General features: G+C 45.3%; 1 long non-coding RNA gene across 1 annotated transcript; it reads left to right on the top strand.

Annotated features, from left to right (window-relative positions):
• The first annotated feature begins 553 nt into the window (after positions 1-553).
• On the top strand, positions 554-8,730 carry LOC103219102 (uncharacterized). Its single transcript, XR_491858.3, has 3 exons — positions 554-2,343; positions 2,898-3,154; positions 3,852-8,730. It is a non-coding gene; the product is annotated as an uncharacterized lncRNA (long non-coding RNA).
• The last annotated feature ends 2,319 nt before the right edge of the window (positions 8,731-11,049 follow it).

Below are 11,049 nucleotides of genomic sequence, written 5' to 3'. Positions count from 1 at the left end.
CAGTTGTGGGAGAATTAATTAGAGAACCTCAATAATTCTGCCAGACTGTCCCCCACAGAAGGTGACTATCCAGCCTTGGCCTGCAGATTGACCTTCCACAGTTACTTAGCTGGCTCACAGTGGCAGCTGCCACCCGGCACATTGGAGCTCAGCCTTTATCTCGCCTGCCTCCGTCCTACCTCTGCACCACACCCAAAGGGGAGTATGCCCGCTGCCGTTGCCCACAATTCCATTCCCTTCGCTGTCTCCCAAAGACTCCCACTAAACTACTGACAGAGAGAGCCCACACTAGCTGCCCAAATTCATCCACCTTAGCTGGCACATATCAATATGTGTAGATGGTAAAAAGACCCCAGCACATGGGATCCGCAGCTGAGGGAGGGCCACTGAGCTGAGAGGGCCCTGGAGAATCTAACAAATCATTCTACTATTTCCCCCCTCAGGGAAATTTTATAGAAGCTATTCTATCAAGGAAATAAGAGCTTTTACTTGAAAAAAAAAAAAAAAAAAAAAAAGCAATAGGAGCTAAAAAAATAATCACTGGAGATAAAAGTATAATTTTTGAGAGTAAAAGAAAAACTGAGTGGAAGCAGTAAACGGCAGAAGGGACTAAGCTAAAATCTGATGTGAAGTATTGGCTCAGTGTAATTTAAGGCATTGTCGCAGCCTCTGAACAAAAAAGCAAAGCGATGGAAATGATGAAAGGAACCAAAAGAGATCCAGGAGACTTTTCCTTCCATGTCACAGGAGTCCAAGAAAAGAGAACAGAAATGGTGCAGGTAAAACAAAGATCAAAGGAACAAGAAGTTTTCCTTGAACTGAAGACATCAGATCGACAATGCTTGCCAAATGCTTGGGGACTTATTTTAAAAGACACTTAAGAATTCAAAAGATAAAGAGAAATTGTTTAAATGTGTGTCCGGCTGCATGACACTCTCTAGAAGACTAAATGGTAGCAAACAGTAGAGCAACAGATCCCAGGGAAAGTGACACACTCCAGAATTCTGTATCCAGCCCAACTATCTGTCTTGTGGGAAGAAGCAGAAAAAGTATGGTTTACCTTCCATGTGCGATTACTGTGTTTTTACTCACAAAATACATCAACCCAATGGACAAAATGAATCAGAAGGAGGAATTCAAGAAAAAGAAGGTGAAGTATCTGAGAAACAATCATATAAGTGAAACAAATGAATCTGAACAATTGTGGATAACATGACCAGAAAACAAGTACAGTCAGGCATTGCTTAATAATGGAATACATTCTAAGAAATATGTCATCAAGAGATTTCATCATTGTGTGAACAACATGGAATATACTCACACATGCCTAGATGGCATAGCCTACCACACACCTAGGCCATATGGTATGGACTGTTGCTCCTACGCTATAAATCTGTACAACATGTGATTGTACTGAATACTGTAGACAATTGCAAAATAATGGTAAATACTTTTGTATCTAAACATATCTAAACATAGAAAAGATACAGTAAAAATACAATATAGAACATAAAACATGGGACACCTGTTTACTATGGATGGAGCTTGCAGGACAGGACGTTGCTCTGGGTGAATGAGTAAGTGGTGTATGAATGTGAAGGCCTAGGACTTTACCATTCACTACTGTAGACATTATAAGCACTCCACATTTAGGTTACACTAAATATATTTTAAAATTTTTCTTCAATAATAAATTAGTTGACTATAACTTATACTTTATACACTTTATTATTAACTTTGACTTTTATAATCATAACTTAAAATACAAACATTATACAGCTGTACAGAAATATTTTCTTCACATCCTAATTCTATAAACGTTTTTCCATTTTTAAAATTTTTTATTTATTTACTTTGTAAATGGTTTCGTTAAAAACTAAGACACATACACACATTAGCCTAAGCCTACATGGGTCAGGATTCTCAGTGTCACTGTCTTCCACCTACGCATCTTGTCCCACTGGAAGGTCTTCAGGGCAATAACGTCTCCTGTGATAACAACATCTGCTTCCGGATACCTCCTGGAGGACCTGCACGAGGCTGTTTACAGTTAACTTTTTTTATAATTGGAAGGAGTACACTCACTCTAAAATAATGATTAGAAGTATAGCAAATCCATAAAACAGCAAAATAGTTGTTTATTATTATTACCAAGTATTACGTGCTATATATAATTGTATGTGCTATACTTTTATTTAATTTTATTTTTTTCTTCTTTAAGATGGCGTTTCACTTTGTCGCCCAGGCTGTAATGCAGTGGCATGATCTCGGCTCACTGCAAACTCCGCCTCCCAGGTTCAAGCAATTCTCCTGCCTCAGCCTCCTGAGTAGCTGGAATTACAGGTGCTCACCACCACGCCCAGCCTATATATATATATATATATATATTATTATTATTTTTTTTTTTAGTAGAGACAGGGTTTCACCATGTTTTCCAGGCTGGTCTCAAACTCCTGACCTCAAGTGATCTGCCTACCTAGAGTGCTCCCAGGTTGCTGGGATTACAGGTGTGAGCCACTGCGCCCGGCCCTGTGTGTGCTATACCTTTATATGACTGGCATCACCACAAACACATGAGTAACACATTGAGCTATGACATTATGATGGCTACAATATCACTAGGTGATATAATTTTTTAGCATCAGTATAAACTTACGGAACCACAGTGGTATATGCAGGGGGATTGTGTTAACCAAAACGCCATTATGCAGCATGTGACTGCAACACAAAATTGAATCTAAGTTATTGTTGGTAATATGATGAAAAAGCTTAATGCAATTATTAAGAAAGGAATCTTGAAATAAGATGTGATCTAAAATGACAAAACCACAAAACAACTGAGAATGAATACTTCAGATTATTTCAACTAACCTTTTTTTTTTCTTTTTTCTTTGGAGATGGAGTCTCGGTCTGTTGCTCAGGCTGGAGTGCAGTGGCACAATCTTGGCTTACTGCAACCTCCACTTCCCAGGTTCAAGCCATTCTCCTGCCTCAGCCTCCTGAGTAGCTGGAATTACAAGTGGACGCCGCCAAGCCTGGCTAATTTTTTGTATTTTAGTAGAGACGGGGTTTCACCATGTTTCCCAGGCTGCTCTCGAACTCTGGAGCTCAGGCAGTACACCTACCTTGACCTCCCAAAGTGCTGGGATTACAGGTGAGAGCCACCATGCCCGGCTGTCAACTAACTCTTTGAGTTGGAGGAGTAGGGTAAGAATGAGAGGGGGAAAGGGGAAGGAAAAGAGAAAAAGAGTCTGTCCTGGGTATGGGTGGGGCTGGTGTGTGATGAAGTAGAGGTGGGGGGTGGGGAGTGGGAGAGGGCTTAACAGGGAGGGGGAAGGGAGGTCACCCCAAGGATTGCATTGTCACTCAGGATTCGCCAGCTGTGTGCTCCCCAGCACGCCATATCCACTCTTCACACCTTGGCTTCTTCCTCTGTTAAATGGGAGATAGAGCCCAGTTCATCAGATACTTGTGAAATTAAGTGGGAATACATGTCAATCACCTTATATAAAGCTGGCACATTTTAAGCCCTAGTCACTAGGTATTATTTTAATTAATACTAATTACTATTCCTGATGGTGATGTAATATAGGTTCAGACATATTTTTAAACTCTTTTTACATAAACTTAAACCGGAGGAGGCTGGGGTGGTGTCCCTCTGTGCTGAGCCACACAAATGGAACCTGTCTTCCCAGGGCTGGGTTGGGTTGGATTGGGTTTGGAGGGTGGAATTTGTTTGCTTTTTCTTCTGGAAGGTTAGGGCTCCTCCTCTTCCCTCCCTTTCAGGTGGGTGGAGGCTGATTCCAGGGTAGAGAAGAAAGCACTTAACAAGCCTTTATTATTCTCCCCAGAGCAGAGAAGAGGATGTAGGCCTGTGTACACAATGCGATTGCAGCCATTTGTTTTTGAACTGCAGACATGGGATTGGAACCACACGCCGACACTGTTCCTATTAGTTCCCTTGAGTCATCCATATCCTGCAAAGAGCCTCAATCCCTTGCGTGATGATGAGAAAAGGTCGAAAGGTCTCCTTCTACAGATCTGGGAGCCAGTTGCTTTCCTCTGGGTAACATTCTCTTTGGAGTCACTTGGGAGAGTCGGGGTGGGCACACCAGGGTTTTATCAGGGTGGGGAATTGGGAGCTGGGACGCCCACGGTTCAGCCTTTGGAGCTTTCTGACAAGGGAAGGAACCTTGGTAGAAACTTCCCTCCTGCAGAAGTTTGTTTAAAGCCAGGTAATCACTGTTATCCTCATGACTGTTTACCAGTCGCAAACCACTTAATCTCAAAATTCTTAAGGACTGTGGGTGTTATCCCCAACCTACAAGTGAGACCATCGACACCCAGGGAAGTGAAGGAATTTGCCCCTGCTGGGTGGAAACACTGGATTCCAGCCCTGGAGAAACAGATCCATGGTATAACATCAGGAAGAATTTGAGGGCAGCACGTTTCTTTTATGCTTTATCGCTATTTTTAGATTATTTTCATTTAAGAAAAGAACTTTTATTTGCGTTGAAAAAAATACTTGAATGTATCTGTACTTTATAGAGATGAACAGTAGAACAGTAACAATGTCCCATGAAATGGGAACAACCCTGCCTTCTCTCTTCTTGAAGGCTGGTGGCTTTCTGTTTATGAATGCGGTGATTTGACTCATGAACTTGCCTTTCATTCTGCTTGGGAATGTGATGGTCATAGTGTTTTCATTTTCCAAACTCTGTGAGGGACCTTCCGCTGGGGTATTTTGTACGCAAAGCTCAGAGGTAAACACATAAGGTCATATCCTCAAGTCTCAGCTGCCACCACATTGGACATCGAACTTGATGGAAACCAAGGTGGGAATAAGCTTCCATAACCCAAGGAAGGACTTTGGGATGGACGCGGTGGCTCACACCTGTAATCCCAGCACTTTGAGAGGCTGAGGCGGGCGCATCACGAGGTCAAGATATCGAGACCATCCTGGCCAACATGGTGAAACCCTGTCTCTACTAAAAACACAAAAATTAGCTGGGCATGGTGCCGCGCGCCTCTAGTCCCAGCTACTTGGGAGGCTGAGGCAGGAGAATCGTTTGAACCCAGGAGGCAGAGGTTGTAGTGAGCCGAGATCACACCACTGCACTCCAGCCTGGGCAACAGAGCAACTGTCTCAAAAAAAAAAAAAAAAAAAGGTTGGCTGCAAACTCCAGAATGGAATATTTTATATTAGTTCTTGAATAAAACTTGGAATAATCTTCAAACCCCAGTCCCTATCTGACCTGAACCCTTGGCAATATTTGATGCAGTGCTGACCACTCAAACTCCATTCTCTTGATTTCTGCAATGTCTTTCTCTTGGTTTTTCTCTTCCTCTGAGTCCCTCCTTCTCAGGTTCTTTTATGGGTTCCTCCTCTTCTCCTCCACCTGTTAGTGCTGGAGATGCCAGGGTGTAGTCCCTGGTTCTCTCCTGCGCCCCGTCATTGTTGATCTCTGGGGATCTCTGGGGATCTCACCCACATTTCAATCATGACTCAAAGTATCTCATCTGTTTTAGTTCCAGCTCAGACCTCTCCTGAATGCCCACCACTCTTTACCCTCTGCCTGTTTGATAGTCCACTGGGTTTCCTCACATCCATCTCAGATTCTACAGCATCCACATGGAATTCCTGCTCTGTCATCCCCTCTCGTCCCTACCTGCCATCCTCCTCACCTCAGCCACATATCCCGTCTGTCCCTCTTGCTGTTCAGACCACAGTTTGGAGACACCCTTGACTCTTCTTTTTCTCACACCACACATCCAGCCGTCAGGAGTCATGCTGGATCTACCTTCAACCTTTACCAGAAACTGACCAACCGCTCCTCACCTCTCCACGGCCACCTGGCCCCAGCTCCCATCCTCCCTCACCTGCTGCAACCTCCAGCAGTTCTCTGGCCTCCGCTCTTGTCCTCATGGTCTGTTCTCTGCCAAGCGGCTCCAGTGATCTTGTTAAAATATGGCACAGAGTGTCGCTCCTTTGTTTAAAAGCCTGCAATGGTTCTCATCGGACTGCATCTTACAGTGGTCCTTGAGGCCCTCTGTGGTCCACAAGCCCCCTTGCTCTCCCACTGCAACCTGTTCCGCTCCAGCCCCTCAGGCCTCCAGCCTCACTGTGACTCTGGGGAATGCTCACATGCCTCTACCCTTAAGGCCTCCTTGCAGTCAGTTACTTCTACCTGGAAGCTTACACGCTAGACAGCTCCAGGAGGAACACTCTCACACTTCCTCAAGTCCTTGCCCAGAGGGCACTTCCCGTTTCCAGTCACAGCCAAGCCCCTTCCCCCTACCTTGGCCCAGGCACTCCCTGACTCTTACTGTCCCCTGTAGTTTTGATTTTCTTCTTTCCTTTTTCCCTTCCTTCTTTCTACCTGCCTGTTTGCCTGCCTGCCTTCCTCTTTTCCTCTCCTTTCTTTCCCTTTCTTCTCTTCCTTTCCCCTCCCTCTTTTCTTTCTTTCCTTTCCTTTTCTTTTCTCCTTCCTTCCTTCCTCTCTTTCTTCCTTCCTTCCTTCCTTCCTTCCTTCTTTCCTTTCTTTCTCTTTCCTTTCTTCCCTCCTTCATCCCTTCTTTCTCTCCATTTCTCCCTCCCTCCCTCTCTTCCTCTTTCCTTTCTTCCTTCCTTCCACAGCTGTAATCATTTTATAACAAACCACACAAATGGATGGCTCACTGTGTTTGCTGTGGACGTTCACGATCTCACTGTGCCCTGTCTCCCTGCATGCCTCCCTCCCCAGCACATAAGCTCCATGAAGGCAGCAATCAATCTTTGCCTGTTCTGTTTACTGATGTATTCTGAATGCCCAAAACAGAAGTTGGCATGTCACAAGTGCTCAACACCTATTTGTTGAATGAATGAAGGAATGAATGAAAGAAGGAGTCACAGGGATTCCAAAGGGACTGCCAGGGCCCTCTTCTTTACTGGATTCCTAGCTTGTCCTACAGTTTGGGTGGCTCTTGCACATTCTCCTGGCTGCTGAAGTTCCTGCCACTCTGAACTGAGCTTAATGTGCTACTAGGGTCAACCCACACCCTGCTGGCCACTCTGAGTGCAACAGTGTCCATCTCAGGGGTGGGAGATACCATTGCTCCCTAGTTGTGCCAAGCCATCCATTAAGCCGCTAAAACGGCAAGGCCTGAGCCCGGCACATGGACTGATTCTTCATTTCCTACTTGGCAGGAGGCACTTCAAGTACAGACCAAGAGAAAAGTCTACCAAGGAAAGGGAGAAGAGCAAGCTGAGGACACCAAAGAATCTTGTTTGGGATCTGCAGATAGCAAGAAGAATCTTTAATAAATAAGACTCCCATTAAAAATAACTTCATGGGTTTTAGAAAGTCATTTTCAAATGAACAGGCACTAAAACTTCTGATTTGGGACAGAAGACTGAAAATACAATTTTTTTCATTGTCTTTTTGTCACTAAATACATAGGATTTTGTGTAGCTCCTCTTTTATTTGTTCATGTAAACCCAGTTGATTTACGGGGTATTTTGTTTTTCTAAGGCATAATTCTTTTAAGTCCACTTATTTCTTCCTATGCCTACTGATATGGTCTGGCTGTGTCCCCACCCAAATCTCATCTGGAATCATAGTTCCCATAATCCCCACGTGTCATGGGAAGGACCAGGTAGAGAAAACTGAATCATGGGGGCAGTTTCCCCCATCCTGTTCTCACTCTCATGAGTGAGTTCTCACGAGATCTGATGGTTTTATCAGGGACTTCCCCCTTCTCTGAGCACCCCTTCTTCTCCTTGCTGCGCCATGTGAAGAAGGAAATGTTTGCTTCCCCTTCTAAGTTTCCTAAGGCCTCCCTAGTCCTGCGTAACTGTAAGTCAATTAAGCCTCCTTCCTTTATAAATTACTCAGTCTCGGATATGTCCTTACAGCAGCATGAGAACAGACTAATACACCTACTTTTCATATTTAGTATTTTGTGCTACCATATCTATAAAAAATTGGGTTGTTAATGTATACAATTCTGAAGGTGCTGTTAGTATGAGCAGATCTCAATGTGGACATTCAGGTTAAATGATCTTCAATCGTCACTCCAGCCAGAGAGAACACAGGAAGATGCTGGGCTTAGGTCTTGACTTCCATATGCTTATACATTCTGCCAGAAAAGAAAACAGAAAAGGTAAATGGAAATTGCATGTATATGGGGCCATGCCTGGTTTGGTGATCTTGGCTATCTTTTCTGCACATGGCCTCGCTAGCCTTCAATCTCAATCTCTCTCTCTCCCTTCTCTCTTCCCTTCTTTCTCTCCTTCTCTCCCTCCCTTTCTCTCCCCTTTCTTCCTTTTTATGTCCTTTGCATGTTCTCAGGCCCACTTTCATGTCTGTCTTCTATCGATGAGGATGACTGACTCTGAAACCCCAGGACCAAGCATCTCAGGCAAAACAGAGAACTTACCCAGAGAGAGCAACATTTATTGTTGCTGACTAACATTTATTGAGCACTTACTGTATACAAATGCCAACGCCTTACCTTTACTAAGTCATCTAACCCTCCTATCAACCTCATTTTAACAGATAAGGAATCTGGGGTACAAAAGGGTTACATCACTAGCCAGAGACTAACTGGCAGTGGCAGGGGAAAGTAACTGACATGAGATAATTTTGTATTTGAGAATATTTTGCAAAATGTAAAATCCTATACAAACTTAAGCATCAGAGCTCTGTTATTCGTGCATCTCTAGGGAATAGGAAGCTTAGATGATTTCAATACTTGAATAAAATATTTTACTGCATTCATAGCTTACAATATTAAAATAATGATATTGCAGGGTACAATGGATGAACAGTATCATCAGGGGCTTCAACAGCAACTCTTCGGAGCTCTTCTGGGTAGCAGATATGACAGCTACAGCAGTCAGGTTCTCCTAACCCACAACAGCCCAAAGCTATCTTCATTGTGACCACCCGACAAATGAGGAAACGGGCTCTCAGGCTCAGTTACTCATGCAATGGCGTCCTCCATTCTTCCAGGCCCTGACTTGTGCTCCACAGATGCACTGTAAGTCGTCTTGGGCTTTTTTCCCAACAGCTGCTCATATCGGGTTCCATTTCTCCTCCTGCTGGAGAAGCCTCACCAGGTCCTGGTGCACACAGGAGGGTTTCCCTGACCACCCCAGGCCCAGAGACGCCATTCTCCCCCGTCACACACACACACACACACGTACACACTCAACCTCCACACACACAAGCACACATCACACACACATCATATACACTCCCTCACCACACAACACTACACACCACACATCACACATCCAGACACACACATCGCACACCACACACACCATATACACTCCACCACACCACACTACACACCACACATCACACACTCACACATCGCACACCACACACACATCATATATACTCCCTCACCATGCAACACTACATACCACACATCACACACGCAAACAGCACACAGGACACACATGCCACACACCACACACACATCACACACACCACACATATGGCACACACTTTGCACACCACACATGGCACACACATTGCACATGCAATGCTACACACACAATACACACTACATACCACACAAACACATCACATACTATCACATACAGACACATATACAGCACACCCATACACATCAGTATCTCTTGATGGCTCGTTAGCCGTAAACCGCATTGCATCTGCTCTCACACCAGCCCCACTGTGCTCACGCAGGCTTTCACTTGGTCCTGCCCCAAGCACCTCCAGGACAGGTGCTGTGTCACGCTGCTACCCCTGAGGCGTATGACTGGTCGCCGGCTGTCCCAGTCTGCTCGTCAAGTTCCCCAGCCCCGACCTGTGCTCTAGAGGGCTGGTGACCATCCAGTGCCATTGGACATTTTCTGAGACACAGACTATGGCTGGCTGCTTTTGGCTGGTGGTCCCGTGAAGCCAGCCAGAAGCAGAACCCCTGGACACTGACTCCGTTTCCCCAAGACTACTTGACTGAGGGAGGGCTCATCAACCCTGGCAGGTTTTTCTCACACACTCCCTGTCCTCCTGGTCCTCACCCCACCACCCCACCTGCATCCTCTGCTCTCCATCCCCACCAGGAGGGAGGAGAAAACCAATCCCAATGGTGCCCGCATCTGGAATTATCTCCCTGGCGCTCAGGTCGACAGCTTTTCCAAGAACACTCGGTGTGAGCACCTGTAGCCTTTGCTTCTCATTTCCTCCTAAGAGGAGCCACTGGGATGCCATGAAGGAAAGCATATGGAGGGCAATGGAGACTCACGGATTAATCCTTGGAATTCTGTCCCATGACATCCCATGCTCTGACCTTGTGGCACAAGGGCCTTTGGACGCCGCGGGTGGTCATAGAGGCTGACAGTGCATGCGCCCCATGTTGAGCCGGGCTTCCTCTGAACAGCTACAGTATCAGCTCATTGAATCTCCATGACAGCCCCATGTTGACCAGGCTTCTTCTAAGCAGCTACAGTATCAGCTCATTGAATCTCTATGACTGCCCCATGTTTACCTGGCTTCTTCTAAGCAGTTAGAGTATCAGTTCATTGAATCTTCACCACAGCCCCATGTTGACTGGGCTTCCTCTAAGCAGCTACAGTATCAGCTCATTGAATCTCCATGACAGCCCCATGTTGACCAGGCTTCTTCTAAGCAGCTACAGTATCAGCTCATTGAATCTCTATGACTGCCCCATGTTTACCTGGCTTCTTCTAAGCAGTTAGAGTATCAGTTCATTGAATCTTCACCACAGCCCCATGTTGACTGGGCTTCCTCTAAGCAGCTACAGTATCAGCTCATTGAATCTCTGTGACAGCCCCATGTTGACTGGGCTTCCTCTAAGCAGCTACGGTATCAGCTCATTGAATCTTTGCAACATCATGCAAAGCAGATCTAACAACGGTCACCCCTTACAGATGAGGAAACTGAGGCACAACTGGCTACTGGCAGAAACTGGTTAAATGCTCAATGAGTAGTTGTTGAATCTTAGAATGAAGGAGAAGCTCCTTCTGCTCTGCAGCAGCAGCAGGGAGGGCTGCCCTGATCCACCCACACGGTCTTT

Source organism: Chlorocebus sabaeus, chromosome 2, assembly GCF_047675955.1.
Source record: "Chlorocebus sabaeus isolate Y175 chromosome 2, mChlSab1.0.hap1, whole genome shotgun sequence".
NCBI classification, from domain to species: domain Eukaryota; kingdom Metazoa; phylum Chordata; class Mammalia; order Primates; family Cercopithecidae; genus Chlorocebus; species Chlorocebus sabaeus.
Note: the sequence above shows the minus strand (reverse complement) of the source record. Positions and strands in the feature narration are given on the sequence as shown.